The following is a 13,184-nucleotide window of genomic DNA, read 5'->3' as shown; positions in this document are numbered from 1 at the left end:
CCTCAGTGAGTCCCAGAAATGCAGAAGAGTATGCCCATTATCTGAAATCAGGATTGCAAATCCTGAGAGAACATGGCTTGGATGCCTAGTTCTCCAATGTGAGTTCTGGTCAAGGAGCATATCCTTCTTGGATCATGTGTGTCGGAGGAAGAAAAGTGAAGTAGACCTGAGAAAGTTGAAGTTGTAGCTAACTAGCCCAAGCCCCTCGTATTGACTAAGATCAAGAGCTTTTTGGGTTGGGCAGGTTACCTAATGGAGGTTCATCTAGAACTTCTCTAGAGTTGCTGCTCCTATGGCCAGATGGATCAAAAAGAACCAGAGGGTGTGTGGTCTACTCAGAGTGAAGAGGGCTTTGAAAAGCCAAAGGAAATGTTGATGTCAGCACCAGTGGTGGCTCTGTCCGCCAGTGACGGAGATTTCACAGTGTCCTGTGATGCGTCCCGTGTGGGACTAGGTTGTGTGTTAATGTAAAGTGGCAGGATGATTGCTTATGCTTCTAGGTAGCTGAAGAAGCATGAGTTGAATCATCTTACACACGATCTAGAGATGGCAATGGTAATACTTGCACTCAAGATGTGGAGGCAATACCTGTATAAGGTATGTGGACAGATCCTTACAGATCGAAAGAGCTTGCAATACATCTTGAGTCAAGGGAGAAGAACATGAGGTATAGGAGATGGGTAAAAAAAAAAAAAACTGTGTGGTATTCGCGACTTCAAGGTTCGGTATATTCGGCTGAGGCAGATATTTTTGATAGATGCCCTCAACCGGAAACCACTTGGCAGCTTACCCCATCCCTTAGTACAGTAAGAAGAAGGCCAATAGTCAGAAGATGAGAAGAATCAGAACTGCTGTGAGTCAGCAGGAGAGTTATGAAGTCGTCCGCAAGAGGCATGTAGAGTTTCAGAAGAGAAGAAGAGTTTTGTCAGAGTGCACGGCGGAAGCGTGTTGAGGTTCTCGAGGAAGTTGAGGTTTACTGGAGGTGTCTCCTAAAGAGAGGGTGATTCGTTATGGGCAGAAAGGTAAATTAGCTCTAAGATACATTAGACCCTTTGAAATCCTGCAAAGGATTTGGGAATGCATCCCACGAGTTAGATTTACCCACTTCAATGGAAGAGATCCATTCGTTTTTCCATGTTTCCACGATATATGAGTTCGTGTCGGGTCCGAGTGAGGTTCTTAAAGGAACCAGAGGTGGAGACCGTAGAGGATCTCACCTATGTTGAGCAGCTAGTACGGACTGCAGACACACAAGTCAGAAAGTGTAGAAACAAGGAAATCCCAATGGTGAAAGCTCCTTAGAATCACCTTAAGATGAAAAGTTCACCGGGGAGACCGAGAGTTTATACTCCAGCAATGACCGTGTCTCTCTTTTAGAAGAGAGGTTTTTAGGTTTTGCTTGCTTGTTGCTTGCTTGCTTGTTGCTTGCTTGCTTATGTATGTTAGATGCTATGTTTGAGTTGCCTGTTTGTTTGTTTGAACATTCGAGGACGAATGTTCTTAAAGGGGGGAAGAATGTAATACCCAGCTAGATTCCGGCATCGGAATCCCTACCTTCCGGTGGAATCTCCGTTGGAATATGGAATTTTGATGATGCCAGAGTCTTCTAGAGGGGTAAAATGTGATTTCTAAAATGATTTTTACTGATTTCATGGTTTTAAATGAAAAAGAAGTGAGTTTTGAAAAGAAAAGACCAAGGAGGTTTTTGCCAGGTTCGGCCGCCGAAAGTGAAGTTCGGCCGCCGAACATGAGTAGGTTTTGGGAGTGCTTTTGGCCTCCGAAAGCTATGTTTGAACAAACCAGGTTCGGCCGCCGAACCTCAAGTTCGGCCGCCGAACATGGGGGTGTTTTGCATGCACGTTAGGCCGCCGAAGGAGGTTTGGCAGGCCACCTATAAAAGCCCCTCAGACCGAAAATGGGAGAGTTTTCTCCCCATTCTCGAGCTCAGGTGTGTTCACGTCCTCCTCTAGTCATTTTCATGTTTTCTCTTCATCTCCTTCATATTTTTATGAGTTCCATGGTTGTTTTGAAGAGTTTTCAAGCTTAGATCAAAGTTTTGGGAGCTTGGAGACCCAAGGAGTAGTTTCCTCCCATCTCCAAGTTAGAGCTCGCACAAACCCTCGATCTTCAAGAGGTAAGTGTGGATCTATGCTTTCTTTTACGTTTCATGAAGTTTTAAGTGAGTTTTAAGAGGTTTTGATGGTTGAGCATGGGTAGATATGCATGTTAGGGTTTATATGGGTTTTATGCCCAATGTATGATAATGTATGTTCTTGTGATGTTTGTGTTGGGGTTTAAGTTAGTTTTCAACCCCTTGAGTAGATGGGAGAGAGTATGCATGATTGGGAGAGAGTATGTGAGGTTTGGTTTGTTTTGATGGTTTTGGCCTATGTAGGTCATAAACTATCTATGTATGCTTTAGATGTTGTTTTTGGGAGTTTAAGCTTGTTTGAACTCCTTTGTGCATGGTTAATGATGTATGCATGTGTTTGAGAAGTTGGGTGCTTGTTTTGGGGTGTATGGAAGGTTTGGAAGGCTTGAAATGCACAAAGGCTGAGTTCTGGATGAACTCAGGTTCGGCCGCCGAAGGTGGTTTCGGCCGCCGAACCTGCCTGAGGATGTAGGGATTGGCCGCCTAACCTTGCCCCCGAAAGTTGAGTTTTGGCTTGAAAGCAGACTTTCGGCCGCCGAAGGTAATGTTCGGCCGCCGAAAGTGTCTGACTTTTGTCTCTGGAGAGAGGGTTCGGCCGCCGAAGGTGCCCCCGAACCTGCCTGACTTTCGTCTCTGTCTGGGACTTTCGGCCGCCGAAGGTGCCGCCGAAAGTGCCCTGTCTAGCCCTTTCATGGGGGTTTTCTATGTTTGTTTTGAGGATTTTTAGGGGGTTTTTCGGGGAGTTGTTTATGGATTGTTTAGAGTATGTTTGGCACCTCACTGGAGTCCACCTGTGTAGGATCGGACCCGAGGAACCGAGGTGTTTAGCAGTGTTAGCTGCTTCAGAGTTAGTCCAGAGCTAGCCAGAGGTGAGTGGAACTAACCCTTATGTTTTAAATCAAATGTTTTCAGCATGTTCAGGCATGTTCATGCATCATGAATACCATGTTATGCAATAGGTTGTTTGCATTAGAATTCACGAATATGATGCATTGCATAATACGATGACAATGATGTGGATGGATACTGGATGATTCTCTAGCCCTCATTATGTTATGACATGATATGAAATGATATGATATGGCATGTACGATATGATATGAGATGAGTAGTCCAGGTGTGGCCGTATCGCCCCTGGCATAGAGCATGAGTAGTCCAGGTGTGGCCGTATCGCCCCTGGCATAGAGCATGAGTAGTCCAGGTGTGGCCGTATCGCCCCTGGCATAGAGTATGTGGAGTCCAGGCGTGGCCGTATCGCCCCTGGCATAGAGTATTGTTGACTTGTTATGGTACGAGATTGATATGTAGAGGGCTATTGGTGACAGATTCATCCTTGAGATGATATATTTGTGATGTGACGCATTCCATGATAGCATATGTTAAAATAAACTGTTTTCTTTTATGGTTTCTGCTCACTGGGCTTTTTAGCTCACCCCTCTCCCCTAACCCCAGGCTTGCAGGGTCAGAGGTAATTCAGGAAGACGGCGAGATATGGTTATGGTCATGATATGTAATAGAATAGTAGTGGACATGATGTAATGTAAAGTTATGTAAGGATGTAAAAGAGTTATGTTGTAATACGATATTATGTTATATGTTCAGAGTTATAGTATTGTGCTTGGCCCGAGTTGGATAATCCCTTTGTACATGAGTTTTATTTTATGTTGTTACATGTGATGGACCGAGTTTGACATAGGGTATGCTGACCCTAGGGGTTCTATGAGTTCAGTCATAGTGCATACACAGGTCAAACTGGTTAAAGGTAAAGTTTTAAATGTTTTATGAAAATGTTGAATCATGTTTGGGATTATACCAGCTGTACAGGATGCATAGTAGGCTTGCTACGGGTCCCGGCGGCCTTATGCCGATCTGGATCCTAGCGCCGGTAGCGGTCCGGATTTTCGGGTCGTTACAATACACATAAAACTAACCTCAGAAGAGATAAGGGTACTGCTGGAGCATGGACTCCCGTGTCTCCCAAGTGCATTCTTCCAAATTGTGGTGGTTCCACAGGACTTTCACCATTGGGATTTCCTTGTTTCTCAGCTTCCTGATCTGGGTGTCCATGATCCGTACTGGCTGCTCAATATAAGTGAGATCTTCTTGGATCTCCACATCAGGCTCACTAAGAACCTTGCCCGGATCTGACACAAACTTCCTCAACATAGAAACATGGAAAACCGGATGGATTCTTTCCATTGAAGCAGGTAAATCCAGCTTGTACGACACATTCCCAATCTTTTGCAAGATTTTAAAGGGTCCGATGTATCGTGGGGCTAGTTTACCTTTCTTCCCAAAGCGAACCACTCCTTTCATAGGAGACACCTTGAGCAATACCAGATCCCCCTCCTGAAACTCTACTTGCCTTCTGCGGATGTCTGCATAACTCTTCTGTCTGCTTGCAGCCATCTTGATCCTTTCTCTGATTATGGGTACCACCCTACTGGTGATCTCTACTAGCTCAGGCCCTGCCAAGGTCTTTTCTCCAACCTCTTCCCAGCAAACAGGTGATCTGCACTTCCTCCCATACAAAGCTTCATATGGAGCCATCCCGATGCTAGCATGATGGCTGTTATTGTAGGCAAACTCCACCAAGGGTAGATGCTGCCTCCAAGAACCGCCAAAATCCAGTACACACATTCTAAGCAAATCCTCTATTGTCTGGATGGTCCTCTCTGATTGTCTGTCTGTCTGTGGATGGAAAGCAGTGCTAAAATCCAACCTGGTACCCATGGCATTCTGCAGACTCTGCCAGAACCTGGAGGTGAACTGGGGCCCTCTATCAGACACTATTGAAACAGGAACCCCATGCAGCCTGACGATCTCATCAACATACACCTGTGCCAACTTTTCCACAGAATAGCCACTCCTGATAGGGATGAAGTGAGCAGATTTGGTGAGTCTGTCCACAATCACCCATATGGAGTCCAATCTGTTGGACGTCGCCGGTAACCCCACTACGAAGTCCATGGCTATATTCTCCCATTTCCACTCTGGAATAGGTAGCGGGTTAAGCATTCCAGCTGGCTTCTGATGTTCCAGCTTCACCCTCTGACACACTTCGCAGACTGACACAAACTGTTCCACTTCTCTCTTCATAGCTGGCCACCAATAAACCTTCTTCAGATCTTGATACATCTTGGTGGCTCCGGGGTGAACGCTGTATCTTGCATTATGAGCCTCTCTCATAATGTCTCCTTTTAGCCCTATGTCGTCTGGTACACACAATCGGCTCCCATAGCGGAGGATCCCCTTATTGTCGAATCTGAACTCACTATCTTTGCCTGACTGAACAGTCCTGGCAATCTTTACTAACTCTGGGTCCTCGTGCTGTTTCTGAGCCACCTGCTCTAGAAACACGGGTGCCACTCTCATCTGAGCAATCAATGCACCTGTACCAGACAACTCCAACTGTAGACCTTCATCAATGAGCTTGTAAAACTCCTTCACCACCGGCCTCCTCTCAGCCGCAATGTGGGATAGACTGCCTAGTGACTTCCGGCTTAGGGCGTCTGCCACAACATTCGCCTTACCCGGATGGTACTGAATCTTGCAATCATAGTCACTTAGCAGCTCCACCCATCTTCTCTGTCTCAAGTTCAAATCTCTTTAACTCAGGATGTACTGCAGGCTCTTATGATCTGTGAAGATCTCACATTTAACCCTATAGAGGTAGTGCCTCCACATCTTGAGTGCAAAGATTACTGCTGCCATCTCCAGGTCATGTGTGGGGTAATTCAACTCATGCTTCTTCAGCTGTCTAGAAGCATAAGCAATCACCCTTTCATTCTGCATTAGCACACAACCCAGTCCCACACGGGACGCATCACAATACACTGAGAAGTCTTCATTACTAGATGGCAGGGCTAACACTGGTACTGAAGTCAACCTCTTCTTGAGCTCCTCAAAGCTCTCTTCACACTGGTCGGTCCACACGAACCTCTGTTTCTTCCTGGTCAATCTGGTCAGAGGAGCTGCAATCTTTGAGTAGTCCTGTACAAACCTCCTGTAGTAACCCGCCAAACCCAAGAAACTCCTGATTTCTGTCACTGAAGTGGGTCTAGGCCAGTTAGCCACAGCTTCTACCTTCTTAGGGTCCACCTCTATTCCATTTTCTGACACTACATGCCCCAAGAATGAAATGCTTCTCAGCCAGAACTCACACTTAGAAAACTTGGCATACAAGCCATGTTCCCTCAAGGTCTGCAGAACCAACCTCAGATGATGGGCATGCTCCTTTGCGTTCCTGGAATACACCAAGATATCATCTATGAAGACAATAACAAAGTGATCCAGGTATTGGCTAAACACTCTGTTCATGAGATCCATGAATGCTGCAGGGGCGTTGGTTAACCCGAACGGCATCACAATGAACTCATAATGCCCATATCTGGTCCTGAAAGCTGTCTTTGACACATCTTCCTCCCTTATCCTTAGCTGATGGTACCCCGATCTCAGATCTATTTTGGAGAAACAACCCGCTCCTGCTAGCTGGTCAAATAGATCATCGATCCTTGGCAGAGGGTACCTGTTCTTGGTAGTGACTTTGTTCAACTGCCTGTAGTCGATACAAAGTCTAAGGGATCCATCCTTCTTTCTCACAAACAAGACTGGAGCACCCCAAGGTGAGGTACTCGGTCGGATGAAGCCCTTTTCTACCAGCTCTTGTAACTGCTCTTTCAATTCCTTCAACTCGGCTGGAGCCATCCTGTAGGGAGGGATAGAGATCGGTCTAGTTCCAGGCATCAACTCTATCTCGAACTCTATCTCCCTAGCAGGTGGTAAACCTGGAATTCTCTGACAACTGGCACTGAGGCTGGCTCCCTAACCTGACTGCTAAGCTCTCTCACATGAGCCAAATACCTCTGACATCCCTTCCTAAGAAACCTACGAGCCTGAAGAGCTGATATCAGACCTCTAGGTGTACCCCTCTTATCTCCTCTGAAGACGACCTCTGACCCGTTCTGATCTCTGAACCTGACTACCTTGTCTCTGCAGTCTAAGGTAGCACCATGGGTAGATAGCCAATCCATCTCTAGAATGACGTCAAAGTCTGTCAAATCTAGAACCACAAGGTCGGCGGAGAGGCATTTTCCCTCAACAAAAACTGGACTGTACTGGCAGACTAACTCTGCCACTGACGGGTCACACTTGGATCCACTGACCCATAGGGGACACTCTAACCCAGAGACTATCAGACCTAACCTCTCAACGGCTCTCGGAGCAATAAAAGAATGAGATGCACCCGGGTCCATTAATACATACACATCAGAACACCCAATGATGAGATTACCTGACACCACGGTTGTAACGATCCGAAAACCGGACCGCTACCGACGCTAGGATCCAGATCGGCTTAAGGCCGCCGGGACCCGTAGCAAGCCGAACATATAACCTGTGAACCTGTCAAATCCCATACATGATCAACAACATACATAAAAATTTAAACTTTTCTTTTCTTTTACCAAGCCCAACCTGTGCATGCATAACATATACATAAACATAAACATAAACCTCACATTGGAGTTCTCATCAAATGCTCCAATGCGGTATCTCATCATACACAAGCTTGGTAGGACATCACCATCATAAAACATTCTATAGATCATGTGTCAAAGGGGGATTACAATACTCATAGGGTCAAGCACAATTTCTAATCCTCAATATCGTTATACATAACATAACTATTCAAAACTTTACAATACAACCTTTTTACAATTTATCATGTCCACATTCTAACTATTACATACAGACAGACTTTACTCCGGCTGACCTCCTGGTCTACCCTGTACCTGCAAACCTGGGGGATAAGGGGAAAGGGGTGAGCTACTAGAGCCCAGTGAGCAAAATAATAAAGCATTTAAAACACATGCTATCATGGAATGCATCACATCACAAATAATCATATCAAGGATGAACTTGTCACCATTTAGCCCTCTACATATTCCAATCATGCCAGGGGCGTAGAGCAGGCCACACCTGGTCTTTCTCTTATACATAACATAACATACATAACCAATGGTGCCGGGGGCGTAGTGCAGGCCACATCCGGTCTTTCTCTTACATAGTGCCAGAGGCGTAGTGCAGGCCACACCTGGACTTCCATATCATATCATCATGTCATAACATATGAGGACTAATGGATCATCCAACATTCATCCACATCAACAACATATTATGCAATGCAACATATTCGTGATTTCTAATGTAAACAACCTAAAATATCACATGGCATTCGTGATGCATGATTCATGCTAAGATTTTCCATTTATAAAAAGATAAGAGTTTATTCTACTCACCTCTAGCTAGCTCTGACACAGACTGAAGCAGCTGACTCACTGCTGGGGTCCTTGGTTCCTCAGGTCCGAACCTACACAGGTGGACTCAAATGAGGGACCAAACATACTAGAACATGACTCTAAGATACTCCCCAAAAACCCCCTTAAAACACCTCAAAACATCCATGGAAAACATGCAAAGGAAGGCTGAACAGGGCACTTTCGGCGGCAGGTTCGGCGGCCGAAAGTCCCTCTAGAGCCGAAAGTCAGGCAGGTTCGGCGGCACCTTCGGCGGCCGAAACTCCCCTCCAGAGATGAAACTCATGCATGTTCGACGGCACCTTCGGCGGCCGAAACTCCCCTCCAGAGACGAAAGTCTCTTTTCGGGGGCAAGTTTCGGCAGCCGAAAGGCTGGCCTCCCAGGCAGGTTCGGCGGCCGAAAGTCCTTCGGCTGCCGAACCTGGTTTCTGCCAAAGGGCAGAAACTTGGCTCCTCATGCACATTTGCCTCCCAAAACCATCCAAACATGCATTTTTCCTAATCTACAACATACATACTCAAGCATACAAGTTCCTAGGGGCTTCAAACTATCTTAAACCCCATCTACAACACATCAAACATCCACATTGTCCACAAACATAACATAAACCCATAAACCTAACCATAAGCTAAACATGCATTCTACCCCATAGATCTACTTAAAACTTACTTAAAACATGCCATAAGCTCAAGATCGGCCCTTACCTCTTGAAGATCGAGAGGAGAACGAACCTAGCTCGGAAAATGGGAGAGAGAGAGTTCCTTGAACCTCCAAGCTCCAAAACTTGCTCCAAAAGCTTAAAATCTTCAAAACAAAGTGAAAACTCATGAAAATCTTGAAAGATCTGAAGGAAGAACTCAAAGATTGGTGAGGGACGGCGGAGAGCTCACCTTGGCCGAAAATGGGGAGAAAAGCTCGCCTATTTCGGCTAAGGGACCCCTTTATAGGTGGCTGGCCAGGCCACGTTCGGGAGCCGAAAGTGCCTCCGCATGCATGCCATGTTCGGCGACCGAACATAAGGTTCAGCGGCCGAACCTGGTTTCCCTCGCTTATACTTTCAGGGGCCTAAGGCACACCCGAAACACATGTATGTTCGGCGGCCGAACTTGAGGTTCGGCGGCCGAACCTGAGTTTTCCTCCAAGGTTGTTTTCATGCAAAAACTCATTTTCTTTCATGCTTAAAACATAAAACACTTTAAAACATTTTATGAAAACATGGTTTTACCCTTCTAGAGGTCTCCGACACCCGAGATTCCACCGGACGGTAGGAATTCCGGTACTGGAGTCTAGCCGGGTATTACAACGGTGTTGGATGTGTTAGCCTCCTGCTGAGTCATGGTGAAGATCCTAGCTGGAGCTGATGGACCTTCACCTCGGGAACCAGAAGAAGAGGCTGCCCCTCTCCCTCTACCTCTGCCACTGCCCTAAGTTGTGGCTGGAGCTGCTGGCTGTGCCACACTACCAGAAGCTGTCTGCTGGGGCTGGCCCATAAAAGGTGCTCTAGGACACTCCCGAGCCATGTGTCCCTCTTATCCACATCTGAAACATGCATTAGTCCCAGCCCGACATACTCCCTTGTGTGGTTTCCCGCACCTTAGGCATTCTGTACCATCTGAGCCTGAGCTCGAGCCACCGCCTAATCCCAGACCGGATTTCAACTTACTCCAGAACTTGTTCTTCTTCGGCTTCTTGGTGGTGTTACTCCACCTCTTGCTACCTGAGCTCTGAGAAGAGAGACCTGGCCCTCCTCTGCCTGGGGACTTAACTCCTGAAGACTGGGTCACTGACTGCTTCACTGACCCCTCAACTATAGCACTAGCCTCCATCCTTCGAGCCATATCCACCACAGTGTGGAAACTTTCCCTCTCAACTGACTGAATCAAAGAGGAGTACCTAGAATGCAGTTTCATAAAATATCTCTTGGCTTTCTTCGAATCTGTATCTAGAGCTTGCCCTGAAAAAGGCAATAGCTCCAAGAATTTATCCGTGTACTCCTCTACACTCATGTGTTCTGTCTGCCTCAGCTGCTCAAACTCAATCATCTTCAGTTCTCTGGAACTGTCTGGAAAAGCCCATCCAGCAAACTCATTTGCAAATTCCTCCCATGTCATGCTGTCTAGTCTTGGGTCCACATAACACTTGAACCATTCCCGTGCCTTTTTGCACTTTAAAGTGAACCCTGCCATCTGAATGGCCCTGCTGTCATCCGCCCCTAGCTCGTCAGTTATCGTCTTCACTACTCTCAGGTACTCAAAGGGATCATCCCCTGACTTGTATTTGGGAGCATCCAGCTTAAGGTAATCTGTCATCTTCACCTTGCTCCCACCGGCTGAGCTAAGTCTAGAAGGTTGAGCAACTGGGGCTGCTGGTTCTGTAGGTGGTGGAGGTGGGGGTGTAGCATTCCCCGAGGTGGGGTTTGCCGGGTTAGGATAGAAGGGTGAGGGTGGATAAGCTGGGTACTGTGGGTAAGGTGGATAGAAAGGTGGATAAGGCATGTAGGTAGGGTAGGGGTTAAAGCTGGAGTAATCCGATGTGCCTCCCATCGGATACCCTGAACCCTGTGGGAAGGGTGGATAATGGGGTGGAAAACCATACCCGAGGCCTGAGCGCCTCCCTGTGACTCCCCTGTCCCTTCTTCCGTCATGCTGACATCCAGATTCCCATCCCTCCTCTGGTCCTCTTCCATAACCTCCCTCACATCTGAGGAACTTCCTCCTCTATCTGTCCCTCTTCTGCTAGCATCAAAAGACCTTCTAAGGTCCCTTGACACTCTTTCTCTGCTTGATCTACATGACATTGCCTTAGGCAATGCAGGAGGACGGGCGCTCTTGCCCTTATCCTCAAGTGGTACTCCAGTCAATCTTGCAGATCGACGGGTTCCTCTCATTCTGTTTTCTGAAAAACAGTACACATCACACAAACATTAGCATCATATGATTCATGTGGGAACACATGAACCCGCATCACATACATATCATACATATCATAGCATTAATGCTCATGCATATAATCATGGCATTCCACATCATCATACAAGACAGGACTCAACATCCTATCCTAGTGGACATGATCTTCCTATTGTGCTTGACCTTCTAGAACATCTATGAGCCCGACACTCTAGGTCCGATCCTATGAACCTAGGGCTCTGATACCATTCTGTAACGACCCGAAAATCGGACCGCTACCGGCGCTAGGATCCAGGTCGGCTTAAGGCCGTCGGGACCCGTAGCAAGCCTGACATACCACCTGTAAACCTGTTTAATCCCATACATGATCAACACCATATGCAAAAATTCTAAAACTTTAGCTTTCATACATTCATCCTTTTATTCTTTTACCAAACTCAACCTGTACATGCACTATACATAGTCATAATCATAAACATTGACCCCTCTGTGGGATCTCATCAGTGCCCCAATGGGCGATATAACATATGTTGAGTTGGTTTACATAAACATCATAAAACATCTAAGATCATGTATTAAATGGGATAATAACATTCTATGGTCAAGCACACCTCTATCATCCATAATCCTCATTACATTACATGTCTATACTGTACTTTTACATAACATCATATTCATTTATCATGTCCACACTATCTATTACATAGACAAGACTTCAATACTCTTGCTGACCTCCTGGTCTACCCTGTACCTGCAAACCTGGGGGATTAGGGAGAGGGGTGAGCTACTAGAGCCCAGTGAGCATAATAATAAAAACATTACATTAACATTTCATGCTTTCATGGAATGCATCACATCACAAACATATCACATCAAGGATGAACTTGTCACCAGTAGCCCTCTACATATCCAATAGTGCCAGAACGTAGAATGGGTCCTGGTCTTTCTCTTACATAGCATAACATAACATTCCAATGTGCCAGAACGTAGAATGGGTCCTGGTCTTTCTCTTACATAGTGGCAGCGAACGTAGAATGGGTCCCACTGGTCTTACATTCCGTACCGTACATATCACATCGTCACATCATAGATTGAGGGCTATGGATCATCCAACATTCATCCACATCAACAACAATAAAGTATGCAATGCAACATATTCGTGAATTCTAATGCAAACAATCTAGTATATCTCATGGCATTAATGATGCGTGAATCATGCTAAAATGTGCATTATTTGCTTTAAAACGTAATGAGTTATTCCACTCACCTCTGGATAGCTCTGACCAGACACTGGAGCAGCTGACTCACTACTGGGGTCCTCGATTCCTCGGGTCCGAACCTACACAGGTGGACTCAAATGAGGGACCAAACATACATGAACATAACACTAAACTACTCCCCAAAAACCCCCTAGAACATCATGAAATAATCATAGAAAAACATGCAAAGGAGGGCTGGACAGGGCACTTTCGGCGGCAGGTTCGGCGGCCGAAAGTCCCTCCAGAGCCGAAAGTCAGGCAGGTTCGGCGGCCGAAACTCCCAGACAGAGACGAAACTCATGCATGTTCGGCGGCACTTTCGGCGGCCGAAACTGCCCTCCAGAGACGAAAGTCCTCTTTCAGGGGCAGGCTTCGGCAGCCGAAGGCTGCCTCCACAAGCGGGTTCGGCAGCCGAACCTGAGTTTCTCCAAAGTGGCAGAAACTCAGCTCCAACATGCACAAACGCCTTCCAAACTTTCAAACATGCATAAACCTATTCTACAACACTCCCAATCATACACAAACAAGCATACAAGTTCATAAGGGTCT

Source organism: Manihot esculenta, chromosome 7, assembly GCF_001659605.2.
Source record: "Manihot esculenta cultivar AM560-2 chromosome 7, M.esculenta_v8, whole genome shotgun sequence".
Taxonomy (NCBI): Eukaryota; Viridiplantae; Streptophyta; class Magnoliopsida; order Malpighiales; family Euphorbiaceae; genus Manihot; species Manihot esculenta.
The sequence above is the reverse complement of the archived record's forward strand: the minus strand, read 5'-3'. Positions refer to the sequence as shown.